The sequence below is a fragment of the Silene latifolia genome, chromosome 2, assembly GCF_048544455.1.
Source record: "Silene latifolia isolate original U9 population chromosome 2, ASM4854445v1, whole genome shotgun sequence".
Lineage (NCBI taxonomy): Eukaryota > Viridiplantae > Streptophyta > Magnoliopsida > Caryophyllales > Caryophyllaceae > Silene > Silene latifolia.
The window spans coordinates 58583970-58600269 of NC_133527.1; the positions used below are offsets into that span (position 1 = coordinate 58583970).

At 40.4% G+C, this 16300-nt stretch overlaps 1 non-coding gene across 1 annotated transcript; it reads right to left on the reverse strand.

Annotated features, from left to right (window-relative positions):
- Positions 1 to 731: 731 nt before the first annotated feature.
- LOC141644500 (small nucleolar RNA R71) lies at positions 732 to 838 on the reverse strand. Its single transcript, XR_012544115.1, has one exon. It is a non-coding gene; the product is annotated as a small nucleolar RNA R71 (small nucleolar RNA).
- Between the last annotated feature and the right edge of the window lie 15462 nt (positions 839 to 16300).

Here is a 16300-nt window from a genome sequence, read left to right on the forward strand (position 1 = left end):
ACACTTAGCGGGATCGTATCAAAAATGGCGCCGTTGCCGGGGACGGTGTTTGTTTGATTTAGATTTCTTTTTATTGTCATTAGTTATGTCTTTCTTCGCCTTGAGGAAGTAAAACTCCTCAAGGTTTGTTCTAATTGTTTTTGAGTTGTTTGATATTTTGCATGTCTAGAAGGTTACAAAGTGATTTGTTACCTTTTGACCGTGAAATCGAAAGAACCTTGACGAACAATAGGAGAGTTGTTAGGAGGAATTTAAGAGGTATTAGTGAAGTTGTCCAACCCACTAGTGAGTTTGTCAATCTTTTCGCAATAGAAGGAGAAGAAAACCCATTACACAATACCCCACAAAATCCACCTACAATGCCAAAATTCTCGTCACACTCCATACCCACCGAGGAGAATCTACCAAATGGTACTCCTACACCGCAACATCTCACCGGAAATTTTATTGCCATGTCCGCCTTCATCCAATTAGTTGAGAGGAGCCAATTCGGGGGGATGCCTAGTGAGGACCCTCATTCTCATATGGAAACCTTTTGCGACTATTGTGATGCAATCTCTCAAACGGGCGTGACTCAAGACCAAATTAGATGGGTCTTATTTCCTTTTTCCTTAATCGGCACCGCGAAGCAATGGTTGAAGGGCCTTGATAAGGCCACCCTTGGAATAGATTCTTGGAAGAAGTTGGCTTTAGCTTTCTACAAAAAATTCTACCCACCGGAAAAGACTAACATGCTAAGAGCTCAAATTACGGGTTTTAAGCAAAGTGATGAAGAGTCTTTGTATGAAGCTTGGGAGCGGTTCAAGGGAATTTGTCGCTCATGTCCTCACCATGGACTTAGCGAATGGTTTTTGGTGCAACAATTTTGGAATGGTTTATATGAAGATTCTAGGAACATTCTCAATATGGGATCAAATGGAATGTTCACCGAAGTTGATGACAATCAAACATGGAACAAGATTGAGGAAATGGCGGTCCATAACTCACAATATAGTAGACCTCGCAAGGCTACTAGAGGAGGAAAGCATGAAGTGGACTCCGTTACTCAATTGAGTGCTCAACTTAGTACTCACATTGACACAATCAACTTGAAGTTTGAACAAGCTATGGCTAGACTTGAGGAAAACTCAAAATCATCAAAGCATCATGTTAATGTCATGACGGCATCCTCATCAATCCCAAGTGGGATATGTGAGAATTGTGGAACTTTGGGACATGACCAAGGTGAATGTAGGGGAACAAATGAACAAGTGAATGCTTTCCAAGCATACAAAAGTGGTACCCCGTATTCCAACTTTTACAATGAAAACACCAAATTCCATCCAAATCTCTCATACAAAAGCCAAAATGTTCAAAACCCTCAAACAACATACACTCCACCACCCATGAGAAACCAAAATCAAAGACCCTTTTACAATCAAAACCAAGGTTACCAAAATCAAAATCCATACAATCACCAAAATGACCAAGGCTTTGATGTCCAAAAAGCGGTCCTCCAAATGCAAAAGAATCAACAAGAATTTTTCACTCAAATGCAAAAAGATAGCCAAGCAAAGGAAACCACCATCAACAACATTCTAGCTCACACCAAGATGTTGGAAACACAATTGACTCAACTAGCATCTTCAAGCTCACAAAGACAAAAGGGGCAATTACCACCTCAAAGTAATCCCCCAAGGCATGAAACGTTAGTGCCATTCACTTGAGAAGTGGTACAAGGTATGAAGCACCGAAGAAGCAAGTTGAGGATGAAGTTGTGGAAGCTAGTGAAAAGGAAGAAATTGTGCAAGACTCCAAAGATGGAGAATCATCAAAAGAAGAAAGTTCAAAGAAAAATGAAGACAAGGCCAAGGAGAAGGAGCCCATTGTGATTAGACTTCCTTTTCCAAGTCGTCAAGCCAAGCCCAAATTTGATGATCAACTTGGAAAATTCATGGAAATTGTGAAGAATTTAGAAGTCTCAATTCCTTTCACGGAATTAATCAATCACGTTCCGGCCTATGCGAAATACATGAAAGATATCCTCACAAAGAAGAAGTCGATCCGGAAGCTTGAGACTATCGCCTTCACTAAGGTGAGTAGTGCAATACATCAAGGGAGTTCACCTCCAAAGTTAAAGGATTCGGGAAGCGTCTCAATACCGTGTACCATTGGCGACACAACGATCAACAAAGCCTTATGTGATCTAGGGGCTAGTGTGAGTGTCATGCCGTACTCGGTAAGTAAAAGGTTGGGGATGGGAGAGCTTAAATGCACCAACATCACACTCCAAATGGCCGATAGATCGACGAAGACACCGTTAGGGATATGGGAAGATGTCCCCGTGTGAATTGGGAAGTTTTTCATCCCGGTGGACTTTGTCATTGTTGATATGGAGGAGGATTCCAACATTCCAATCATCCTAGGAAGACCTTTTCTACACACCGCCGGTGCGGTGATTGATGTGAAACATGGTGAGCTCACTCTAGAAGTGGGAGATGAAAGCATAACTTTTAATCTTGACAAGACTATGAGAGCTCCTCGTTTGCATGAGCCATGTTTCATGATTGATCATTATAGCCGAAAAGATGAAAGGAAGAAATCGGAGCTCCAATGGAAGAAGAAAATTGAAGATGCTCCATTCAAAGAGCAAGTGAATTGTGACAAGGAGAGCTTGCAAAGCTCATCAAAATCAACCAAGGAAGAAGAGGATGGCCTCATTGGCCAAGAGAAGAAATTGGGAGAGTTGTCTCCATCTAAGCAAGAGATTTTCAATGATCAACTCAATGAAGTTTGTGGTCTTTGGGACGACGAGTTTGAAGGGATTTTTAATCCCTACATTGGACATGCCATCGATCATGATCAACAACAAAGGCCACGGTCTATTGAGAACCTCTACCATGATAATGAACAAGCTTTTGATTACTTCTTCAAGGTGTTGAGCAACATCAACAACACCTTGGACATGCCCCCTTGACATCTCATCAAGAATGAGAGTTTGGTGGAGTCCTCCCTAAACCACCACTTGTAAATATTTCTAACTCCCTAACTTACATTTCAATTCTTGTATTGCATTTTTGTCATCTTTGGATTTTTATTTACTTTTGATCAAAATAATTGTCATGTTTGAGAGAAGTGAGGGAGGGACTAACTATTTCAATTGATGTGTAGTGCTTTTAGCTTAGTGTGGGGATGGCAATTGCCTAGGCTATCCATGCCTTAGTAGTGACCCCACAATGACGAACACAAGACTTGAAGAAAGAATGGAAGAACGGTATGGGAAATGCAGTGTGCACGGATGGAACTGAATCCGTGTACACAGGGGAAGAATCCGAGCGGATTCCAGAGAATTCGCCCGTCTTGTAGAATCCGAGCGTATTGTAGAAAAGACGCCCGTCCTGAACTGAGCTAAATCTTGAAAAATTCTTGACTGTGACAGAATCCGGGCGTCCTGTGAAGAATCCGCCCGTCTTGAAGAATCCGTCCGTCTTGTAAGAAAGACGCTCGTCTTTGCAGCTGAGGAAAACAAGCAAAATTTTTCTGGACTGAAATCCGTCCGTGTTTAAGCAAATCCGCCCGTCCCGTGTTCAGCAAATCCGAGCGGATTGTCACAAATCCGCCCGTCTTTAGGCGAGTTTTGCAAGGTTCAGAAAGAGCAGAATCCGCACGGATTGGCAGAATCCGCACGGATTGCCCCTGCAGATTCGAAAATTTCGGTCTATTTAAAACCCCTCCCACCTTCATTCATTCATTCATTCATTCATAAACACTACCCACAACATCAAAACCCTCATCCTCTCCATCACAAAAACAAAAACCCTCAACAACATTCACCAAAATCAAATCAAACCATCCTTCCAACAACAAATTAATCACTCCTTCTTCAACAAAAAAATCAAAACCAAGAACAAAATCTTCAACCTTTGAGTCGATTTTTGTTTTCATAAAGGCAAAGCCTTTCACCTTCAAATCGATTTGGGCATACTACAAATTGAAGATTTTTCATTCTTTTCTTGGTTAGTTCATCAATGGCAAGGACTAAGGGAGCAACAAAGGCAACAAAGGCACCAAAGGCTAAGGCACTCTCACAAAGGCAAAAGGCTCTTCAAACAAAGAAAGCATTGGCTATGGTGGTAGCAACACCAAACTTGGAAGTGCAACAACAACAACAACCTTCTATGGGAGCAACAACACCTTCCACTCCGGTAATTGATCAACTTTTGCATTATCCGGAGGTAACTTTTATTTCCGATACCCATAGAAATACCTTTGTCAAGTTTGCTATGAAGTCACTACAATCCACCAAATTCATATGTGAAGATACCTTACAAAAATTGGGTGTTCTTGAACAAACAAAAGCCTTTTTCAATGCCATGGGGTTGAAGAAATTGTTTGAAACAAGGGAATTGACATACCCCTCCCTTACCTTGGAATTTTTAAGTTCTTTGAAAGTCACCAAAGTTGAGAATAGGGAGAATATCGAGTTTCGTCTAGCTAATGTTAGTAGACGCATTACCTTTAGGGAATTGGGTGAAATTTTGGGTCTTAGTGATGAACCGAGTTATTTTAAGAGTTATGGAAAGTATGACCCCGAACCTCTTTGGGAGGCAATCTCCGGGAAGAAATTTGAGGATTTTCATGCGAGTCGTGCTCTTTTGGTCCACCATCCGGGCATAAGAGTATGGCACAAGGTCGTGGGTAACACCATAATTGCTAGGAAAGATACCAACCATTTCACAAAACTTGATTTTATTCTCCTTGAATCGGCTTTGAATATCGGAAGAGTTCACACCAAGCCGTACAATTCTTTGAGGCTCTTGGTAGATAGATGGCTCAATATTGATTGTGGGAAGAAGGGCACGACCGTTATTGTCAATGGCGGCCTAGTTACACTCCTAGCCAAGCACTTTGATCCTAACTTCAATAAGGATAACAAGTACAAAGCAAAGGAGGGTGGCCATCTTGTTGATATGCATATTATGATTCACAAGTTCAAATGGGTTGCCCATAACCCCCTTGACACTAAGTATGGATGGCTAACTAGTGAAGCTAGATCGTTCACCTTGCCTTCAAAGATTTGCCGTCTAAGCATCCACCGGACCAATTATCTACTTCCCCTTTCCAAAGAAGCCGAGTATATCATTCAACAACAAAAGGGTGATCTTGAAATGCCCTCCTCTTCCATTGCCATACCACCTTACCCCTTTAAATATGAAGAGTTCAAGCCGGAAGGAGTTGAAGTTGGGAAAGACTATGTGACTCTTCTCATGCAAGCAATGCACAAGCAAGCCTATGAAGATCGGAAAAATGCCTACTTGGCTCAATATCCACCCCTCCTACATTTAGCTAGGCAAGGACTACTTGATCCATCTTGTCCTTTGCCTAGTTGGGCGGATAGAGAAGTCTTATTTCCGGGTGCATCTAGGGTCGTTATGGGTGACAATGAGGTTGTTGGAAATGATGAAGAAGTTGATGATAATATTGAGGAAGAAGCAAGTGAAGGAGAAAAGGATGGTGAAGATGATGATGAGGAAGATGAGGAAGAAAGTGAAGAAGCAAATGACAAGGAAAGTGGTAATGTGACCACTTCTCATGAGGGAAGTGATGGTGATAGCATGATGGAAGATTAGCAAGCCTTGGAGACTCCTACACTCTCATGGTTTGTCTATTTCTCTCTTTATATTATATTTAATTTTGATCATTGTTGGAGTAGTCCTAGCCCCATTAGAGGACTCACACCTCGGTACCATTGAGGTGTTCTCATTCTATTGTTCCCATTTTCAAAATCCAAAATGACAAATTAGTTTCATGCATAGCATAGTGTGTGCATGAACTACACCCATCCTTGGACATTAGCAATAGTGTCTCACTCGGTTTGGGGAAGTTAATGCATACGCAACGGGAGGTAATCTAAATTATCCTCTCCGTCATAACAAAAACCATGCATCATGTAGTATAGCTTAGTCTAAATTGCATTTAGTATAGAAATCATGCATCATCTTTGCATAATTTCCATCATTTTGGCCATTGAGGACAATGCCCATATTAGTGTGGGGATGGGAATTCTAACATTTAACTCTTATTCAAAAATCCAAAAAAATTGAAAAATTTCAAAAATCATAAAAATTTGAAAAATTGAAAACCCCAAAACATGTTTATTTCCTTTTGTATGTATTGTCTTGTATATATTGTGTTTGTTCTATATTTGTTCACATTGATCGACTACGCCACATCCGAGGCATGAGGAATATGAAGACCGCATGGTATGATCTTTCCAATCTCCTTTTTCCTCTCTATGTTAATGACTATGTGGCTTTATTTTTGATTGATGCGGTATAGCAATGTGAATTTAGGACTTGCATTTAGTTTATATGTCATATTAGTCGGTAGAATCATTTGCATTAGGATGTATATATGTTAGTTGCATCATGGCATGTAGTTTGCATGTTAGAAATTTTTTTTTTGTGAAACCGTCTACTTGGGAAGCTTGACAAGTGTATATAGGCGCTAGTAGATGCTTTTTGTTCCTAAGACTTTGCTTGTTAGAATACTTGTAAAACACCCTAGGATGTGTCATGCTAGTATCCTTTGACCCATGGATTAAGGCCTAGTCAAGAGTACCTTGTGGTGTGATAACTCCTTGGCTACCGTTTATTCCAAGGTGACCCTTGAAACCATGCAACCATCATTCATCCATGTTCTACCATGTTTTTGTCAACAAAAGAGAATGGGCACAAAAAGAAATCAATTTGAGTTCAATGAAATGAAAAGTAAAAGAAAGTTTGCAAAATTGCATCAAATAAAAAGAGGAGCAAAAATAGAACTCCTAAGCTTCAAATACAAGGCACCCTCGTTACTAATTGGGGTGACTTTGAAAATGATCAAAAGAAAGTTGAAAAATTGTCAAGTGTTGAAAAGCCAAAAATCAAAAGAAATGGCAAAAAGAAAGCGTTCTCAAATGTTATATGCCACAAGAAATTGGGGGGAAAACAACAACAAAGCAAACTCCCAAAATGAAACTCAATATCTATCGATCCCTTTATCCATCATATCCATTTTTGTGCATGGTAGAGAGGGGACGACCCTTCTTCTTGTCTAGGCAAGAGGGGGAATTCTGCGATCCTCCAGTGTTTCTAACACCATAGGGAGTCTACTCTTGACAAAAGCATTTAACGATTGAGGACAAAAGTACCCTAGCTTGACACAATTTGGAGGTGATTTATTGGTATCCTTCTAGGCTTAGTAGTTTGAAGAAATTGCATCTATGAAGGAGTGTGTACCCTTGAATTGCTTCCCTTGTAGATAATTTCCGCCACTTAGATGAGGAAAGTGGCTATTCTTTTTGTAGATGCATCCATTATGTGTTTTTGTATGCTTAATGTTTGGATGTGTCGCCATTTTGGCAAGACCCACCTTGCCTTGCAAGAAGGCATCCTACCTCATGGTTGTCTTGTTGTGAGTTGAAGGGGCAGAGTGAGACCCGCTAATTGTCTCATATCGGCTATATTATTAGGATAGGTTAGTATTGGTCCTAGTCTTGGTCACCTCTTTACTCGGGACGAGCAAAGGTTCGGTTTGGGGATATTTGATGTGACCATAATTGGCGCATATTTAGCCCCCGAATTAGCCTTGTTTCCATGCTTTTTAGTGCTTATTTGGGTCATTTCTTATCTTTAGTTCTTTGTTTTGCATATTCTTTGAGATTTTGATCCCTTGGTAGGAAAGGAGTAAGAATCTTGCATTTTCATGGCAAAACGAGACTAAATTGATCGAATTCAATGACCAAGCATCAAGGAGAGACAAGATTAGAAGGCCTTTGTACATATTATAGTAGAAGAGCAATGTTGAGAAAAGATCCTTGAGTCCCCAAGGAAATCCCCAAGGAATTTATGAAGAAAAGGGAAGAAAAGAAGAAGATATGTTGCTGACTGACAATCCGAGCGGATTGTCACCAATCCGTCCGTCCCGCAGCAGCACAATCCGAGCGGCTTTGCCACAATCCGCTCGGATTCCCCCTCCACAATCCGCCCGGATTCCCCTGAATCCGCTCGGATTCCAACGCCAGAATCCGCCCGTCCCGACCCCATTCCGCCCGGATTCTAGCACAAAGACGGATTGTCTTCTCCAAGCTACGAAGAAAGAAGCCCTTCTCTCAGAAAATACCGGCTCCTCCTTGCTCAACTTAAAAGTGTAATTACTAGTTTAGCCCTTAGTTAACCCTAATGCATCCTCCCTAATTTCCACTATAAATACCCCATTAGTCTAATTAGAGGAGCATGTTCTTCTTATCAATAATTAGTGTAGTTAATATCAATCAAATCTCTCTTTAATATTGTAATCAAGTATTAATCAAGTTTTAATCCAAGTTCTAGTTCTTTAATCTCTCTTTTGTTCATCCTTTATTTTGGGTAATTGAAGATTATTTGGGTTATTGTTGGGAGATTGACAACCTCTCAATCAAGCATTCAAGTACTTCTTTTATCTTTGCTTTATTATTGGAATCATTAGTAGGTATAATCTCTTAATCCCTTTTAATTATTGTTAATTACTTTCATTTATTCATCATGTTTCATATTGTTGGTATGATTGACAACCTTGCTAGCATGATCAACATGATAATGAGTGAGTAGTCTCTTAGCTAGGGTTAATGGGTGATTAGGGGAAACCGACATGGGGAATGATTCATGCTTAATTTAATATGCTTTCATGTTTTATTTGCTTGCTTGTTTTGATCTCAACTCATGCACATGTTATATTTGATGAAATGCTAAGCCTATGAATCCTTGCATTTACTATCATCTCCTATCTTTTCAATGAGACTTGTAAGACATAACCCAACTCGAGTCTCATTAGACTATGCATGTTGTTGAGTAGGGAAGATTAAGTCGACTTGTAGGTGTTGTACAATCTAATCGATTCGGCTCCGGGACCCAAACTTTCTTAGGATTGTAAGATATAACCCAACTCAATCCATCACAACAATAATTGCTTGCTTATAATTTGAGAACATGTTTGTATGATCATATCCCATGATTCCCCTATGATCCCATGACACCCTAGTGCCTTTAATCAATTGTTTACACCCCTTTAATTCATCTTGCTTGTTTATTTTCATTGCTACTTTAGTTTAGTAACCTTCTACATCAACCCAATTTGTGACACCCCTTAGACACCACTAGTTGCAATAGAAATCTCATTTCAACTCCCGTCCCTTGGGATCCGAACTTTACTTGCCTCTTTACTAATTGTAGAGTTGTTTGTGGAGCTATAAATTGTGTTTTGATTCGACCGTGACCAACGACCACATCTTAATTTGTGAACACTTAGCGGGATCGCATCAAAAACACCCACCCCCGCCCGTTGAAAACAATGGTCTCTACTAATGGACAATGATGGCTAATCGGATAAGACTATGATCGTTGTATAAAAATGAAAACACTCTTTTTGATCCTAGCATGTGAGTTTAGCTTCTAATCGTTTAATGCAATTAACTCGTCGAGTGGTTTAGCATGTGAATTCATTTTAACTAAAAACGCAAACAAAGAGAGGGATAAAAAAGGCTTACGCTTAGCATAAGATAAATTAACACACGGTTAAGGTTAATATACAAATGTCGTGCTAAATTGATACAAATTACATGTTAAGCATTTTTGAAAACAGTAGCAAGGTGACGACTTTAAGACGAGGTTTGAAGGTGAAACCGTAACCGAATATGGGTGTTCTTTGACTCGTTAGAATCGTGAGAGTGTGAAATTAGCAAATATGGTAAGAGGGGTGGTCAATGGTTTCTCTAAGGGTTGTCAAATGGGTGCTAAACAAGGTCTGGTCGCGGACTGGACTGCACTTTTTTGGGCAGTTTGGTTACGGACAGGGCCTGTTTCGAAGGTTTTTTAAAGGGGTTATAAACCTCCTCTAGGTCTGAAATTTGGTACAGTCATAGCACGGAGTCTAAGAAAGGTCGTGGTTTTGTTGGTCATGGTCGAAAATGGAACTAAGGCGGTGTTTTGAGGGGTTGTATAGGGTCTAATTGCGAGTGCGTTCAATTATGTTATAGAATTGTTAATCGGTTTTATATGCTACATCGAAGCACCCTAACATGTCTAATTAGAATATTTAATCAGTATAAAGTCATCGAATTGAATTATAAGTCAACAATCAGAGGTCGAGTTAATATGAAAACGGTCATATGGTTGGTCGAATTGAGAAAAACGCATGAGAAGCCAAAACGCGTGAAACAATGTCATTGTTTGCTTTATTAATGCCCTCCCTTGAACACAAGGATATGTAAACGAGTGAGGACAATCGCCACTGGCGAGTAAGACCTTGTAAACTCAAGTCAACGCGGGTGTTCATGGTGGTAATTTAACTCATACTCGGACTAAACTAGTTTCGATGTTAAGATGTTACACGATAAACAATAATAAACAAAATACAAAACAAACTAAATAAACAACCAAAAAAAACGAAATAAGAAGGGGAAGAAGGAGGATTTGATGCACCCCCAACCTACATGTCTCGTTGACATCGTCTTGGGTCGTAATCGATCGTAGATTTTGTCTCGAGGGGTGTGGTCGTGGGCCCACCTTCGAAGCCCAGCCGATCTGTGGACATGGCAGCGGTCTTTGAAAGCCGCACTCGGTGGCGTAAAAATGCTTTGGACCGGATCGTTTTAGATCGGTCGGTTTTGTCTCGGCAAGGGCCTTGAAACGATGCAAGAGATGTTCAGAGTCGCTACCAAGCATTTTTGGGATGCTTAGAACCCGTTCGAATTTACTTTATACCTAGGTCAACCAAGGCAAATAAGCGGTGCTTGACATAGGTACTAAAGATAAGGAGTCGTCCCTCTTTAGCATCCTATCTCTAGAATGACTCTCGTTCGCCCTGGATAAGGTTGTCCACTATCCAAAGTTTCTGAGTAAGAGGTGAAGGTACGTATTGAGAAGCCCTTTAATCGGACACCCAATCTCGCCCGCAGTAGCGGCCTCTACTGATCGATCTTTGTTGATTAAATGCAAAAGTTGATAAAACGGGTAAATTCATTAATGCGCTTCCACAAGTTTAAACCTAACATGTGAGCTTTTTATGTCGGTTTTTTATCCAAATATCAAGTAATTGATGTCAAGTTGGATTTAAAGTTGATTTCCATGCAAGATGGAAATTAAACATACATTTACCGAGTTAGGTGTATGGTGCATAACGTGATCCATATGTCTTATAAAGTCGTTTTGCAAATACAAGGTAAAAGGGCAGGCTCGTCATCTGATCCATCCTGTATTCGGGTTAACCAAAGTCGGGATCGTCCAGGACAAGTGCTATAAAGGAGGCAGGATCTGCATCAGGCAGCCTATTGAGGCGCGAGCCATCAGGCGATGCAAAGGGACCTTTGTTTGAAAACTGGAAAACAGTTGGCATGTTTAGGCCCGAGGCAGCTAACTGTCCAAAGGGACGTCTTCTAACTGTTGAAATTGCTTGTAAAACGGTTTGAAAAGGGGGTGTTTGAACCGTCTTTATTTGAAAAGGTCGTTTAGACCGCATTTGTGTTAATGTGAAGAACGGGACTTAAATAATCATCATTGTATTGACGATATTCGATGTCGGGTTCAGTTTGCAAGCTTGTAATGAATTGTTTTGAAAAATAATTATGAAGTAATACTATATTAAGTTTATTTGTTTATAATTAGTCCATGTTTTTCATCGTACTCGGTTTAAGCCGACATGGTATGTGGAACCAAGGATGACTTGTGCATGTATGACTAATATGTTTGTTTTTGAAATGTAAACAAATGAATAAAAGTTTTAAAATACCTTTTAAAATGTAATTAACTAAATATTATCAGCGAAACACGGGTTAAATCGTCATGGTATAAGGAACCAAAGGTGAAAATGTTTTATGGTTAAAAAGTTTATCATAAAAATGATTTAAAACGGTAAAATCCGGTTGTAAAATTAAATGAAAAATGGCAAGAATGAACTCAAACACGTTTGAGTTCTGTCCTGGACACCTCATTGAGGCGTGAGGTACCTAGTGGTGACTAGGGCCTTCTGTTTCCGGTCGAACTCGGTTTAGGCTCATTCGATCCGTTGTTTGGACCATGTTATGCAATTTTTAGCATGTTAAGGTCATATAAGCAGATAAAAAGACATGAAAGAAGAGGATTGATACACCCTCATACTTACATGCTATGTTTGAGACGAGAAATAGACGAAAGTGTAACAACTTGTTAGGTCGGAAAACTCGGTTGAAAACTGTTTTAGCAATATAAAGAGTGTTTTGTTTAGTTTAGTGATTGTGTAGTTGGTCGAAATGGTCGGTCAAGTGATTTAATGCACGATGAATATACCAAACAATGTATAAGGCTTTTATTTTCGATCGGTAGGTCGAAAATACGAGTCGGTTTGTGACTTAAGAAGTTGAGTCTAGAATTTTAAGCGAGAAATGAGGGGGCGGACACTCGTATACCTTCAAATGGTGGCATTTGAGGGGTATTTATAGGAGATTGAGTGGTTTTGTGCGTTTTGAGCGACATGGCCGCACGGGCTACTCGAAGAGGCACGAGCCATTTCGCAGGACTTCGAGTTGTCTTGTCACTATCACGCAATTGAAATCATGATTTGTTCTATCCTAGGTTTTGGTTGGCATGATTATAGTACTTGACCATTCAAGTATACCAGGTATACTTAACATGGAAGCTTTGTGATGCTTGTTTTTTGTGTTTGACTCGGTTTGATTTGTTGTTGGAGCCGGGATTTGTATTTTTGAGTCGGTTTTTGGTCCGGTGTCGGTTTTGACTCTAGTTAGTGTCATTGCAACCCCGTCGTCGTGCATAAAACACGCTAGGTACTTTTAAAAAGTTTTTGAAATGTTTTGTTTTCAAAATCGTTTTGCGTTTTCCGACGTATAGTTATACAAAACTGTAGATGAAACACTACGATTCCTAAGCAAGTTGTAGTCCGATAATCATCGGGTGTTTGTTGAGGATTCAATAGATACTGGGTATTTATAGAGCCCCCACTTTGACTGAGGCTTAGACAGGGCGAAAGTCAAAGTATAGCCCCCAGGTCAATCGAAGATTACAACCTGGACACCGTAGCAACGTCGAGGCGGCTTGAAATAATTCGGGTCAAGGACCTGCCGTCGGGAAGGGCGACGTCAAGGCGACTCGGGGATACGAGCCAAGGACCTCTCGTCAGGAATGAGCCATACCTGAGGCATCTTCGGGAAATATCCTTCAATCGTTTCTTATTTGAACACGAAGGCTCGCCAGCTGTGTTGCGGATAAGATAGGGCTCGCCACCCGCGTTGAAGTTGCGTTGTGAGGCTCGCGAGCCATACTGAAGGTTGTGCGTTTTGAGGCTCGCCATCCATATTGAAGTTGGTGCGTTTTGAGGCTCGCCATCATTGTTGAAGGTGGTGTCTTTTGAGGCTCGCCAGCCATGTTGAATGCGGTGCATTTTGAGGGTCGCCAGCCATGTTGAATGATCGACTGTGGGAAAAAGCCGTGTTGGACAGGCCTATTTCGAGAGGTCGTTGGGTTAGCGGGTTTCGTGGAATTTCGGAGTTTATATTGGATGTTTGTAGCGCCAGAAAAAGATAGGCTCGAGCCTGGCTCCTACGGTCGGTGGTGATTCGAATCTCTAAGAGAAGAAACGGTTTTTATTGCCATTTGTTGGGAGTTTGTAGAAAGGGTAGATGTGCATTCCGCCATTTGATGTGTGTTTGGGAGTTAACGGTTTTGATTGTTTTGGTCAATCTGTTTTTGTTTTGTTTTTTTTTTAGGAAGCGACGGTTTTTAATTCCATCGTTTGAAATTTGAAATTTGTGTGGAAATAGCGAATTTGAAATTCACAATTCCGTCTTTGTGATTTGAAAATGACGGTTTTAATTCCGTCATTTGAAATTTGTGAAAAATAGCGAATTTGAATTTCACTATCTTGTTTTTGTGATTTGAAAGTGACGGTTTTAATTCCGTCGTTTGAAATTTTTGAAAATAGCGAATTTGATCTTCACTATCTTGTTTTTGTGATTTGAAAATGACGGTTTTAATTCCTTCGTTTGAAATTTGTGAAAATAGCGAATTTGAATTTCACTATCTTGTTTTTGTGATTTGAAAGTGACGGTTTTAATTCCGTCGTTTTGAAATTTGTAAAAATTAGCGAGTAAATTGGGCCAAAGCCCAAAACTTCACTGAATAAGCAGGGGAGCACCTCAAAGAGGCGCGGGTTGTCCTGCGAGGCAAGGAGCATCTCCTTTAAGATGCGAGAAGGCCGAGCTCCCCATTGCCTTCGTCTTCTTCAACACAAAACCGTAAAATCCCACAAAATCGCCATTTTTCGACTTCGTCATTTGCTCATTGTCTTGAATCTATTTGAATTTGGTTGTCTTTTTGTTAATTGAATTAGGGCGAAACCCTAACCCTTCGAAAATCGATTTGGGCATTTTTACCTGGCCCATTTTCAAGTGAAATTGATGATTGCATTAGGTTAGAAATTTGTTTAGGAGTATGGGGGTGCTTTTAGTTTGCATTTTGGTCCCCATTCCCGCTCTCTAGGAGCAAAAAAAAAACGTGAATGAGACAAAAGATCGTCTCATTTCACAATGTCGTGTTTATTTTCTTGAGTTGTGTGCCCCACTAGATTGCATTGTAGTCGGGGGAGACCCACTTTGCCATATTGAACCTTCGTTGGACGTTGTGGGCAAATTTTGAATTTTCGCCTTTATAAGATGGTCTTATGCTAACAAAATGAGCGTTGTTTGGGCTCAAATTGAGCCGGTTTGTCTTGAAATGGACCTTAACGGTAGTTTAGGTCACTTTATGGCGTGGTCGTAATTTGACTTTTTGACCCGTTTGTGCCTGAATTGACGTAAAATTGCCTTTTTCGAGTTGTGAAAAATGCCCAGTTGTGTCGAGAATTTTTGCTTATTTTTTGCGGACCTTGCGCGGTCTTTGAGGTGTTGGGTGGTTTTTGTAATTTTGTTGTTGTTCTGACTCGTCTTTTGCTTGAAAAGAAGGGCGAGTCGTTTTTGTGAATTTTGTGAAGTGTTTTGTCGGATGAGTTTGGGCGGGTTTGCCCTTGTTTTTGTTTTTTGCACTTGCAGGTGGTTTTGTTTTTTTTGGATTTTGTCCATTTTGTGCCGTCGTAATGCCTAAATTTCGGCTGATGTTTTATTTTGTCTTGATTTCGGTTAAGTGTTCTGGGGCTTCTGGGCCCACTAGGTCCGTGGCCAAAGCCTTAGCGGAGGAGGATAATCCAGGAGGAGGAGAGAAGGTTGTTGTCTTGTCCTTGTCGAGTTGTATTTCTCCCAGGTGGCCTTTGTCGAGCCTTTGATCACCTGTTGATAATTAGTTGTTGTCTATAGAAATTTGTACGTCTGATGGTTGGGGGTTAACATCAGTGCGTTATTCTACCTTACCGTCTTCAATCGTCGTTGAATTCTGATGATTGGGGGTCAACATCGGGGTGGCACCCTATGTCGTGGCTCCTTTTTATCGTCGAATGCTGATGATTTGGGGTTAACTTCGGGGCGAGGCACTGAGTTACACTTTCTGATTGTCATGCGTCCGCAGTTTGCCAGGCATTTTCTCCCTTTTTTTGTTACGGAGTAGGAATGAGGTAGTACCATCATGGTAACCACCTCTACCTCCGCGGTAACTCCTTTCTTTTCCACGTTGTTCCCTTTCTTTTCTGGATGGAAGGATATGGAGTGCTTAGTTCGGTAGGTGGCGGATAGCACCCAGTTCATTGTTTTAGGCCAGTGTCTGTATGATAAATACTCGTACCGAATACTATTTGTATGGTCAGTCCTTTGTATCAAACGTTTGTCGATGTATTTGTCGTGAGGCGGTTTGTATATATGTGTTTTTGGTTTGTAGTTTGTTTGTGTTTGGCTTTTTTGTGTTGTGTTTTGGAAAAGCACGATCAACGGCTGATTCCTCTTTTGCTTTGGCATTTGTTCCTACCTCGTTATTGTAGAAAATAGGAAACAGGTAGCACATATGCATACACGTAAGCACGCAAAAGTATTTGAAAACAAAAATAACCTCGATGGCTCGATGTTAAATTGAAGTCGAGAAGAAATTTTGAAAATTCCGCGACAAGTCGTCACGTTTGGATTTTTCAAGTAAAATTGATTTTGAAATTTTGAGCAATTAACTCGTGTCTGAAGTAAATTGCATCGAGTTTTGCCGAAAATTGATTTGCAACTCAAAAGCTAAAACTCAAACCGTCAAGGATGACTTTCAAAAGAGATTTTGCGAGTGTGTTTGATTGATCAAAACAAGGATTTGCAAGAGTTTTAATTTTTGAGGAAAATTGACGTCGT